The sequence below is a fragment of the Lates calcarifer genome, linkage group LG9 (assembly GCF_001640805.2).
Source record: "Lates calcarifer isolate ASB-BC8 linkage group LG9, TLL_Latcal_v3, whole genome shotgun sequence".
NCBI lineage: Eukaryota > Metazoa > Chordata > Actinopteri > Centropomidae > Lates > Lates calcarifer.
Genome location: NC_066841.1, coordinates 2,107,132 through 2,119,658, shown reverse-complemented (window position 1 = coordinate 2,119,658; position 12,527 = coordinate 2,107,132). Strand labels below are relative to the sequence as shown.

At 41.4% G+C, this 12,527-nt stretch overlaps 1 protein-coding gene across 1 annotated transcript in view; it reads right to left on the bottom strand.

Annotated features, from left to right (window-relative positions):
- LOC108901150 (transcription factor 4) overlaps positions 1-12,148 on the bottom strand; it is a 228,928-nt gene extending 216,780 nt beyond the window's left edge. Inside the window, exon 1 of the mRNA XM_051072763.1 lies at positions 12,124-12,148. The gene's annotated coding sequence lies outside the window, so the exon portion shown is untranslated. The remainder of the gene's footprint in view (positions 1-12,123) is intronic.
- Positions 12,149-12,527: the final 379 nt, after the last annotated feature.

Sequence of the window (12,527 nt, the reverse complement as noted above, 5' to 3'; positions counted from 1 at the left end):
GGTTTTGCAGCAGTGCCCTGAAGTAGAACAAAAACTCTACATTTTCTAACAAAACAATGCAACTTCTGCTTTTAACAGATGTATAAATCACAACTATACAACAATACATCTGTTAGAGATGGTGCAAAATGACAACAGACTCACTATAGAGTAAACTACTGATTGTTTATTATATGTACAGCTGTAGTTTCCAGGCTTTGCTGCTTGTGACCCTTTTTTTAGTTTAATTTGAATGTATTTTTAGGGGATTGAAGATGTTTATTTTACAGCGCACGGATTAGAGAAAAGCCTGGAAATAAAAACATAATAAAAAAGCCTGAGCTGAGTTTTAGATTTTCTTACTTCTTACTCCCAAAAACAAAACAAAAACTCACAAACCACAGAGGGAAGCAGCGATGCAGTGATAGGGACAGTGCAGATGATGGAGAAGGTTGTGACACATTTTGGGCAATGAGGGAGAAAGGGAGTGATGGAGGGAGATGAGGTGAGAGGGTGGAGAGGAGGTGCAGGGAGGAGGAGTACCACCCCTCACCCCAAACCACCCCCCCTCTTCTCATGCCCTTAAATAAATTCCACTGGCGTCTTGTAAATTTTTATTTTTGTGGTGCTGCCGCTGCTGCTTTTTTGGCTGCAGGCCCCATCTGTTGGCCAGCTGCTAGATGTTTGGGAGGAGGTGGAGGAGGAGGAGGTGTGTATATGTGTGTGTGTGTGTGTGTGTGTGAGGGAGAGAGGGGGAGGGAGGGTGAGAGAGAAAAGGGTTAAAGGGAGAAAACACGTACACACTAATACAGGGAGGGATTAAACGCTATTGGATGGGAATGTTTGCAGGTTTATGAATATGCATAACAGGTGAGAGAGGTTTAAATGGGTAGAAAAAAGGAGGAGAGAGGGAGAGAGGGAAGAGGTGGAGGGAGAGTGGGAGAGAGAGGGGGGAGGGGGAGGGATGAGGGATGAGTAAGAGATGCTAGGTAAGGAGAGAGAGGGAAAAAAGGAGGGAAAGGAGGGAGGGAAGAAGGAGGAGAGATTATTTCAGGAGAAGACAAGGTACGAGGAAGGATGGATGGAAGAGGGAAAGAGAAGAAGAGAAAGAAAAAGAGAATGAAAAGGTGAGAAGAGGAGTGGGAAAAGAAGAGGAGGAGATTAGGAAGAAGAGAAGAAAGGAAGGAGAGAAAAGATGTTGAGGATGAGGGGGTGAGGAGAAGAGGGAGGGGAGGAAAAAGAGGGAATGGGGCAAGGAAGGGGTGAGAGAAGAGGGAGATGAGAAGGAGAAGAGGAGAAGGGAAGAGAAAGGGAGAGGGAAGGGGAGGAAGGGGTGAGGAAGGGGAGGAGAAGAAAGGAGATAAGAGGAGAAACAGAGAGAGGATGCAAGGAAGGCGAGGAAGGGAGGATGGAAAGGGAGGGAGAAGGGGGAGAGCGGGATGAAGGGGGAGGATACAAGAGGGAGGAAACAAAGGAGGGGTGAGGAGGAGGAAGAGTGAGAGAGGGGAGAGAAAAAGAGATAAGAGGAAAAGATGAGGAGGAAGTAAGATAAGAAAGGGAGTGGGTATGGGGGAAGGGGGGTGTTTTGGATGGATGTGTTTGGGCGTGGTGCCAGTCCCAGGATGGGGGTGGGGGGGTGGGGGGGGCCTTTGGGCAAGGCATCAGGGGCAAAGAGAAACAGATGGTTTGTGAACCTTTTATTAGGCGTTGGTAAATTAAAAAAAAAAAATCAACCAAAAAAAAAAAACATTAATCAAACGCGCCCTGGAAACGGCTGCTGTTTTCTGTTGCTGTGCAGTTTTGTGGAGGTGCGTTTGATTTTTCAGGTATTTTTCTCTAATTTTACCTGATTTTTCTTTTGAAAGTTGTGGACAAAAACACAGATTAAAACACACACACACACACACACACACACACATATACTTGGATTGTTACTGGTGAAAAAAAAAACATAATCTGCTGCTTTCGAACCATTTCCATAATCCAGATTAAATTCCTTAAAGAGGAGGAAAAAGAAGCAGCAGAGGTCGAGATATCCTGACTTTTTCCTCAATCCCAAAACACTGGGTCCTACATTTCCCATAATGCAACGTGATACTCAACAGTCTTGGTCATTCTGCATCTTCTTGTAGCTGTTGTGCATCTGTTTCTACTCGTTTTATGTCTCTGTTGTATTACTGACGGTCCATTAAATTAAATGTTAACACTCACTTCATAAAGAGGTTCTGGTCCAGGGGCCCAGGACCCCCTGGGACCCCCATCAGTGTGTAAACCTGAAACTGGCATAAACATACACAGATATAGATACATATACACACACTTACACAGTTTGTAGCATGCAGTGGAAAAAAAAATAAATCCTTTAATAATAATGTGTACCTGCACACACACACACACACACACACACATTTCCTATATGTGCATGTACTGTAAGTGTGTGTTCACTGTGTGTGTAGTGGTTATTTTCTGGTTCAGGTTGGTCACTGTTGAGCGACCTACTTTTTACTGAACGGACATCCTAAAACACAACATCCTCTTTCTCTCTCTCAGTGGGTTGATAAATCCGTTTGGGGTGAGTCTGTATTTTTTTTATTTGTTTGTTGCTCTGTTGTTGCTTCAGACAGCAGTGGACGTTGTGTGTGTGTGTGTGTGTGTTTGTGTGTGTGTGTGTTTGTGTGCACATGAGGGTGCTTGGTCCTATTTACAGGACAAAAGCCTTCAGTGACCCAATAAGGGAAATAGAAATCAGAGCGTTTTATTGTGAAACAGCTCTGCTGCTTTTATCTACAAACCTTGTTTACCCCAACAAACAGAAACAGCCCTGACACCATTTTTCACAAATTACCCACATGTATTTTAGTCTCATCTGATACATAAGAAGGCTGAATATAGTTCACACTGAAACAGCATTAAAGTACAGTAAGAATAGAGATGTGACATTTAATACAGTTTCAACTAATTCTGCTGTGCTCCTGTTACTTTTAATGATCTATATTTTCTTGTATTTCTTTCTTGATTGTGTGTTGTGCTGATGCTGTAGATGCAAAAAGAGAATAAAATATAAGGGATCAAATTAGCATAATTTTAAAATATTGCATTGCATGTCCTCTTCTTACTTTCCTACAGTGTCGTCACTCCCTAAAGTGTCCTCACTTTCCCAAAATCCAGTCAAAGTTTCCTGACTTTCCAAAAAATGTTGTCACTCATCATAAATATCCTCTTTCCAAAATGTCCTTACTTTCCCAAATCGTGTCTCTCCCCAAAAAATGTCCATGCTTCCCAAAAATGTCCCAACTTTGAGGAAGTATCCTCTTTCCAAATGTTTTTCCTACAAGGCCATCATTCCCCAATAACTGTCCTCACCTTCCTACACTTTCCAAAAATGACTTCAAGAAAATGCCCCCATTCCAATACATCGCGGCTTTCCAAAAATATTTTTACTTTTCTACAACGTCGTCACTCCCTAAATGTCCTTACTTAACAAAATCTTGATCTCCTGACTGTGAGAAAATGTTCTTGCTTTCCAAAATGTTTGCAAAAATGTTCTTATATTCCTTCATGGTATCAACCCCCAAATATGCCCTCAGTTATCTTAAACAGTCCTCTTTCTAAAAAATAAAAAAATTATCACTTTCCAAAAGTCCTGTCACTCCCCCCAAAAAAAATCCACACTGTCCAAAGGATGCTGTCACTCCTCAAAAATGTTCTCACTTTAAAAAACGCTTCTCTCGCCAACAACCTCCACATTTTCCATTTCCTCTGCTCACTTTTTTGCAGTGTCCAAGCCAAATATCGGTACTTTGCAACCTGATTTTAAAAAATCGATTTAAGAAACCGTGCAATCTGAGTCTGGCGTGGGAGAAACCGAGCACTAAATGTGTCTCAGGATTTGAACATTTGGACAAACCAATTCTTGATCCCCTTGTGTGGTTACTGCAGGTAGAAGTGTGCACTGACTGAAAAGCCTCCATGTTTGATTCAGCAGACGTTACATTAGAGACTCTTTCGGGCTTTGGCACAGAAACACAGCAGGTTCTCTGGCTGCAGAATGATTTAACATAATGTAGTTCACCCCGTCCTTTGTAAATGGCTGCCTTAAGCAACACCTCCACACACATACAGGTACCTTTACCAGCAGCCCCCCTTTTTACATTTCCTCCATATTTTGTTTGAACGTTTGGACTTTCAGCCTCGTTTTAATTAGTGATTTCCTCCGAGAAGAGCTTAAATGAATCATTAGTCAGAAATCCATCCGCATTGCCAGTTTTTTTTTTTTTTTTTTTTTCACTAAAATAAAAACCCTGGGGGTGCACCAACCTGGCATTACCTGTACAGTCATTTTATGCTAGTTTTCTCCCTTTTTTTCCCCTGCTTCTCTTTCACTTAACACAACTCCCCTGATTGAACGGGAGACAGGCCCTAATTGGTGGAATATTAGAAACTATTATTCCTAATTAAACATCACAGAACACACTGTCAGAGTTGGACTGGCGGAGTGATTTAAGAAGCGCTGAACCTCTGGCATCGTAACAAAGTCTATTAGCAGAGACGGACGAGGGACGCTTCAAACTGGCAAGCAGACGAACGGGCACAACAAAATCTCTGCCAGGGTTTTACTAACAGGTGTGACTGTGTTTGTGTGTAACGTACCTGACAAAACACACACATCCACACCTTCCTTCATTCCTAACTGTGATAAGAAGATGTAAAGAGATGTTATATATTAATATATTATTAAATCTGTGCATCTTTTAGCTCATTGTGTTTACTGTATGGTTCAGTCTCTGCTCTCTAATCAAGCTTGTTTTCAGCAGCAGTAGCAGCAGCTGTTTGCAGCGAAACAAGCTCTGATAATCCCACTGTACACTACCTGTCCAACACCGAACGGCTGACAGAAGAAGTTAGAGACTAGCTGGCGGGGAAAAAGTGGAGCATTTTGTAGCTAAAGAATCAGGAGTTAGTGAAGCAAAAACAGAAGAGGAGAGTGATGGTAACAGTGACAAATATTAAGTGTTTGCCTTAGTTTTTTCACAGTAAAAGCCACTGTGAGTGTTGCTGTATGAAAGCTTTTAATGTGAAGCAGCAACAGCAGGATGTATGTTTGTATTAAGCTGTAACTTAACACACGTCTGACACAGTGTAAAGACTAATATTAATGAGATTAAACTGCACGTGCATTATTTCCATGTGTGTCCTTCCTTACTTCTGAAGGAAATATATAATACAGCAGAGGAAATACAGACTCCACCACTAACACTGAATGAAAAACTAGATGAAGAGGCAAAAGCTGAATGTAAATAAAGTTGTAAGAATAGTTGTTGCAGAACAATGCAACCATAAAGCTGCAGTCAGTCAATTAGAACCTGAACCTCCAGCGCAGATTAGACACCATAGTCAGCCACTTCCAGTTGCTAGCTAACAACATAAACAAGTAAAAGATGCTAACAACACATAGCTTTCTGCACAGGGCTCAAACATGCATGACTGAATCCTTCTGATGTTTCTGCTAATGGCGGCCATCTTGATGCTCACTGCTCTTTCATCGGTCAACCTAACGCAAGCGTTGGTGGTGGCTACTTTTACACAACCTTTTCAAGACAGGAACACTGTTATTCCACCTCGCCGTTTTGTATAAAATGTACAGAGAATATATCCGATCTGAAGATATACTTCATGGTGGAAAGTATGTGGACAAATACGGTGGTTGGTCATGTCATTTCAAGGCTATGTTCTCTCCTTTGGGATAAACAGAAGTACCTGGGTGCTCCAGACTGAAAGAGACCGACACTGTGCAATAACTGAGCCGATGTTGCTCCAGTGTTGGTGATTACAAACTCTCCACGTCTCTCAGTCCCAGCGTGGCCCCTTCTTGATGATTTCAGGTTCGGGTTTATTGGTGCTTTACGGCCTCAGACCTGCTGTCACACACATTAAACAAACACACACACACACACACCTCTCAGTGCTACACATTTACATGTGAATCAGGCGAGTGCACACACAACCAGGTACCACACAGGCTTCGTTACCATTCTGCACCACAGTCCCTTTAATGACACTTGCAACAACACAAAAACGCAACTGCAGAGTGACTGACAGCTTCATTGCAACATGGATACCAAACATGTCAAATCAGAAAGAAACAAATATCTAGCAAGGGATGTTATCTTCTGCAGGTTATTGCTGCTTAGTGCAAAAGTGTGAAAGAGCTTCTTGACACGTCAAACCCAACGTCATAACATCCACTAGCTGTCAATCCGACAGAGCTGTCTCGCTCAACCACCTTTTCCCTTCTCCCAGTTATTTATTAATAGCTCCACGCCAATTAACACTAATGAGCAGTAGCACTAACAAGCATCCACACTGACGGGAGCTCGGTACAAAAATGCTGTGAACACAACCTGTGTAAGAGGCTGTGGAGAGAGGAGTGTAAATATGTTGAGTTGGTTTGACGGAAGATGGAGTTTAGTTGTTGTGGAGCGTCAATCAAACGATGGACCTGATCACATGGTTCACCACTGTGGCTTTTTAAGCCAACATCACTGAATGTAATCCAGGCAAAGAGTAGAAATATCATAAAGTACATGCCAATGTGTGAGTGTCGTGTTAGCTAGCTCGAACCAACAGGAAAAGGTTCGGCAAGGTGAGTGGTATTCCAGCAGCTCCTGTTTTCTGCGAAGTAAAATCCCTGGTTTTTGTCAATGGAGTCTGGTAGTGACAAAAAGGATCTTACTCTTTAATAAAAGGTCTGTCTCTGTAGGAATTCTATCCATAACAATCTGAGCCTGTCAATGGCAAAAACAAGCACTTGTGGATGTACTTTGGATTACAATGCAGCAGCTGTTGATGGTGGCCGGGTACAATGTTATTGCTCAAAGATTTCTGTCCCTATTGACCATTTACATCCAATAACATGGGGATATAAGGAACAGGTTGAAAAGTACTAAAGTTATCCTTTAAGGAACGGTCAGAATTATGGGTAAAAGAAACCAGATATCAGTAAAACTACTAAGATCACATTGAATAATCATTTTATCTGTTCGTTAATGTTGATAGTTTACACAGCTAATGTTTGGCCAACAGTTGACATATTAGCAGACTAGCTTGCTGCTTCCCTAGCTGCCATTTTACTTTTTCTGTAACTCAGTGGATGCTCTTCTAGCAGGTTGTTTGCTCAGTGACTAATTTATCTTCCAGAAAACCTGATGTTTCATCTTTAAAGGAAGGAACGAAGGAACAACAGAAGCTAATGGAACCAGAGGTAGCTTGGAGAGGTGGCAGGGTTTCGATGTAGTGCTAAGAAAAAATGTTTCATCTGTGTGTGTGTGTGTGTGTGTTGGGAATGCATGCACAAACACACATGTAGACACACTCTGCTGCCAACCATTCAACAGGTGCAGGTTTGTGGTGGAAATGACGGGGGCGTTTGAGTAGGAATGTTAATTTCCTGTCTTCTTTTTTTTTTTTTTTTTTGGTAAAATTGCTTGCTGCGAGCCAGACAGCTGATGTCACACACACACACACACACACACACACACTTATAAACATACACAAACACACAATCACAAACCCCACTCACATGTTTTCTCCACACATCATATTATAAACACAGGCCTCTCGTATGAATCTGGCATTTCTCTCTGATGTATACACAAACTTAGCATAAACATAAACTACCTGCTCTCTCACACACACACTCACACACACACAGACTGACCACTCTCATGCCAAAAAGCCAATTACCCAGTCTGCTTTTTAAACAGAGCGTGCTGCATTAGCGTCGAGGCTGTGTGTTTAAACAGGACTAATAGTTGAAAGGTTAATTACTGATGCAGCAGTAAGCAGTCTGTAGTAATCACCAGCTATTACCTCACGCTGTAATTACTCACTGCAACACCAAGAAACTGGAGCAAGACCACTAAATATATTTATATTTGACTGAGAAAATGTGACGAGATGCTCCACACTACTGAAGTTGTATTTATTACTGGCAACAGTAGCACAGTATTAGAAGTAATGGTAGTGTATTCATGTTGACACAGAGCATGAGGCGTATTTTAGAGAGGGTTTGACTGCACACAAAGTCGATATAAATACAGAAATGGACGTGATTAAATGCAACAAATATCAAACGACTGTATATAAAGACAGATGTTGCATCTCCACTTCCTCCTGTTGTAATGAAGTCAAAATATCCAAGATACAAGGGTTTGCACAGTAGTGATCAGGTGACCTGACGGATGGACTTAGACTTGGACTGCAGTCTGACTTTTTGTAATTTGTTTGTAGTTTGTGAATTGTTTTGTTTAAAGAAAACTACCAAACGATCCACCAGGACAATGGGACGCCTTGCTGTGTCTGTGTGTGTTGTTACAGTGTAGTAACCACGCCGAGAGTCGATGTACACACAATACCTTCATAATCACTTACTTCCTATGTGTTAAAACATATGTCTTTACATAGCACATGCACACAAACACTGTCATTGCCAAGAGGAAATCAATAGGTGGTGTGATGTGAATTTCTTCATGTGACTAAAATATGTTTTCTTGGCTGCGAGAAACACAACTGAGAGATTCACATGTTACAGTACAGGCATAAAGGTGAGAATAAAGAGGGGTGAGGAGGGTGGGTGTATCAGCTCCTGAACATCAGAGGGAATAAAGGGAAATGGTTTTACTCATTAAAGGTTGATGAATTAAAAGAAAAGGTTTTTAAAGTAAAAGCTATTCTACTTTTGCTAATGCTACCATTTCTGGCGAGACTGTCCTCCTGATTGTTATTGTTGTTTCTTACATAAGCAATTTTAGCCAAAACTGCAACTTTCCTAAACCTATCCAAGTACTTTTTATGCCTAAATGGGACCAAACTGTTTATAATCATTAGCATGACAACGAACAATCCTAGTGCTGGTGCGCTCTTGTGAGTCGTATCTATGGGACAGGAAGAAGCAACTTGTATGGTAGTTTAGGTTGGAGGACTTGTTGCTATGGTGCTGCTAGTACTTCTACTACTTGCTGCTACTGTTTCTATTACCACTACTACCAACGTTACCATTGCTCCAACAAAAAAATATTCCTTCTAGGAATCAAATAAGTTTACTCAAGTGACAACCGGAGATAGGCAAAGTCCAATGCAAAGAATTTATTGAAATATCACAAACAGTAATATCAATAAACCTGCAACAAGAAGCTGCAAAACAGACAAAAGACAGACTGCCCCAGATATTTTCCATTTACCTCCCTGCCTAATGAGGCCTTTCAGCTTATTTTTACTTCATTAGCTACATTTACTCACCTCGCAATTATTTAAAACTATTTAATTTCTTTATAAAGCAGTTTGTGCTTTAAAATTAAATTAGTCTGACTTTACTATTACTGGGAGTAGCTGCATATTTAATCTAATTATGGTGGTTGAAGCTACACTTTTAAAAGAGAGGGATTACAGGGGAAGGGACTGAGTGTGAAGGAGTGAGAGGAGGAGGTCAAGGAAGTGATCGAGCTGGGAGGAATGAGAGAGAGAGGGGGATTCGGAGTGAAAGAGAGAGGAAGAGCGAGCAAGAATTAAGAGGAGGCAGAGGAGAGGAGGATGGAGAGCAAGGGATGACAGAATGAAAGAGGGAGATTAATAGACGACGGAGGTAGTTCAGAGAGGAATGCTGACAAGTCTCTTTCAAGTGCCGGAGACCGACACACACTCGCAAACACTCTCACACACTCAGGTCCCAGTGGAGGGCAGGTGTAGACAGCACCACCATCTGTGTATCAAAGCTTCAAATATTACTACTGACACACACACACACACACATTTTAATATAGGGGTGTGTGTGTGTGTGTGATGTACGTAAACAACATCTTATAGACATCCTCCATCCTTCAACTCCTCCTCTCTGAGATGCTTCTTATTATGAAGCATCTCAAACTTGCTGTTTTCAAATTTATCTGTTGAAGGAGGGAAACATTTTCTGTGTTCGCTGGAAATCTGAGTTTAAGGCCGTTTACCTGAACGCCATGATTTCGGATTTTCACAGCTTGTTCGGAACGCAATCGTACACTGACAAAGGTCTTTCAGTGATGCTGCAGAAGATTAGATATTGGTTTTTCCAAAGCGTGAGGAGGCATTTTCTAACCAGGTGATTTAACTTCGTATTAATTATTATCCGAAGCAGAGAATCTTTACATATCTTCAAACATGCCTGAAGAGGAGATTATTTATGGTTTATTAATTCTGCAGAGGCTAAACAGCGCAGTCATAAAACTGTAAAAGGTTGGGTGATGAGTTCACCATTTATATCTCTGTTCACTCATCACATTCACTGTAATAAACTAAGTAGAGTTCATTAACCAGAGCTAATTAAGATACATAAGGTTATTTTATTCATCCTGTAATTACCCGGGAAAGTCCCACCGAAATACAAGATCTCTTCTTGCAGGGAGTCCTGGTCCAAAGGCAGCTCAGGAGGTTACAAAAAGAGACAATCAATTATGCTAAAAACACGAGTAAAAGAAGAGAAATATAGGATGGAAATGACGTTGGAGTCGTATCATCATCGAGGACTTTACAGCTTTTTAAAATGGGGAGACTCCTACAGAGAGTTTGATTATGGGTTGTTTGTAGCCTTGGTGTTGCTAGGCTAGTGAGTTTACAGAGTCATTTAGCATGTTTTGCAGCTAGCCAACAGCCTATATCAGGGTTACCCACTTTTACCAGCAAGTGCAATGTGATAGTCCAGTTTCATGGATTATCACGTTACAATTTACTGTATTATACAGAACAACTGACTGCCTTAATTTATTGTTTATATCACTTGTTTACACCACAAACTACGACAGTTAAAGAGACATGAGTGGTTCAGTTCAGAGTCTCCTCACTGCAGGTAAGAGATGCTGAAGTTAAGGTCAAAATAAAATGCAAATACATCAAGTGTCCTGCAAGAAACCTTTCATGCTTAATGCTAAATATTTGACAGTGTGTGTGTGTGTGTTTCGAACTCCATAAATTACAATGAGATGAATAGTTAAATATGAAAATATGACAGGCCGGTCGTTTGACGCTTGTTCACATTGACAAGAGACATCTGCTCTGGCCTGTGGAGAGAATGAGCTGTGTGCGTGTGTGTGTGTGTGTGTGTGTGCATGTGTGTGTGTTTAGAGTTGGGTGGGATGGGTGCACAGAAAACTTCTCATTTACATTTATTCCTGGGCATTTAGCCGACACTCTTGTATGTGTGCAGTTGCATAACTGTGTGTATTTGTGTGTGTGTGTGTGTGTGTGTGTGTGTGCACGCCAGCTTCTGTCAGAAAAGGGGATGAAAGGATGAGGAAGTCTCATGAGAACAAACGGATGAGCAGACAGCGGATGATGGCGAGGGAGGGACGGAGCGCGACACTCGGCTGTACGAACGCTGTCGCCGCAGCAGCAGCATCCCTCTGATTAAAACACACGTTCTTCTATCTAATACTTTAATGAAATATTAACACAGTTAACTGTAATTAAATTAAAAAGAGAGCCGGCAGTGAGATTAGCGGCCATGTCGGAACAACCTTAGGAGGATAACCTCCCTCCAAATTAATACCAGAGCATTAGCTTAGCCCCTCTGCTGTCACACACACACAGGCTTATAGTCAGTAAAGCAGCTGAACATATACAAACAAAACCAGAATCACACATTTACATACATGTACAGAAACTAGGATTTTCATTAATTGTGATGGAAAAGTCAAAAGAGAAAGGAGCCGCTGGGTCCACAAGTATTTTTACTTGTTATAACCTCCCCAATCTGCGAGACATTTTTATGCTAACTACAAGTTTAATCATGTTGTATATGGTGGGTACTTATAAATACAACGACAATCATGAGCCTCAGCTGCAACGGTGAAAAAGCAGGTCAAAGGTCGCGAACAAAGCACTGACAGAACGAGAGGGTTCACTAATAATAGCTTTTAAAAGTGCCGTCTTTAGCTTTAGTTTAATGTTTGCAACACACTCAAGAATGGACGTCTGTTGCATTCAAGCCCCTGCTGCCAAACCAGTTCACACAATGCTAAGCCCATGAACACAGACCAACTGGCCGGCTGTTTTAGGGCCAGTGTCGAAAAGAAAAGTGAAAAGATATTAACCCAAGCAAAAAAAAAGTGCACTTACCTTGAAGCTGAATGAGTCCGCATGATGAAAAAGGAGATAATCTGGAGGAAAATAACAAAAACATCACTCAAAGATGACAGGCATTCATCTTCTTATCAGTCCAAGCTATGATTATTTCCTTACATCAAGTCTATTTGTGTGTGGGCTGTTTGACACTCACCATGAGTTGGTATCAGTGGCTAGGTCGAAGCAGCAGCTAGCATCAACGTCCTCCTCATTCATGTTTTAGTGTTGAGATCTGTCCAAAGAAAAGAATAAATGTAAGGCAGTCAGTGTAGCAGCTCTCTCTTTAAAAAGAAAAAAAGGCCAGTACAGTAACAGACAACATAGCTGCAACACATGAGCAATTAACACACCTGTTCTCTGGGCTAACTGATTAGCCCCGACCTCTAACAGCCAGACAA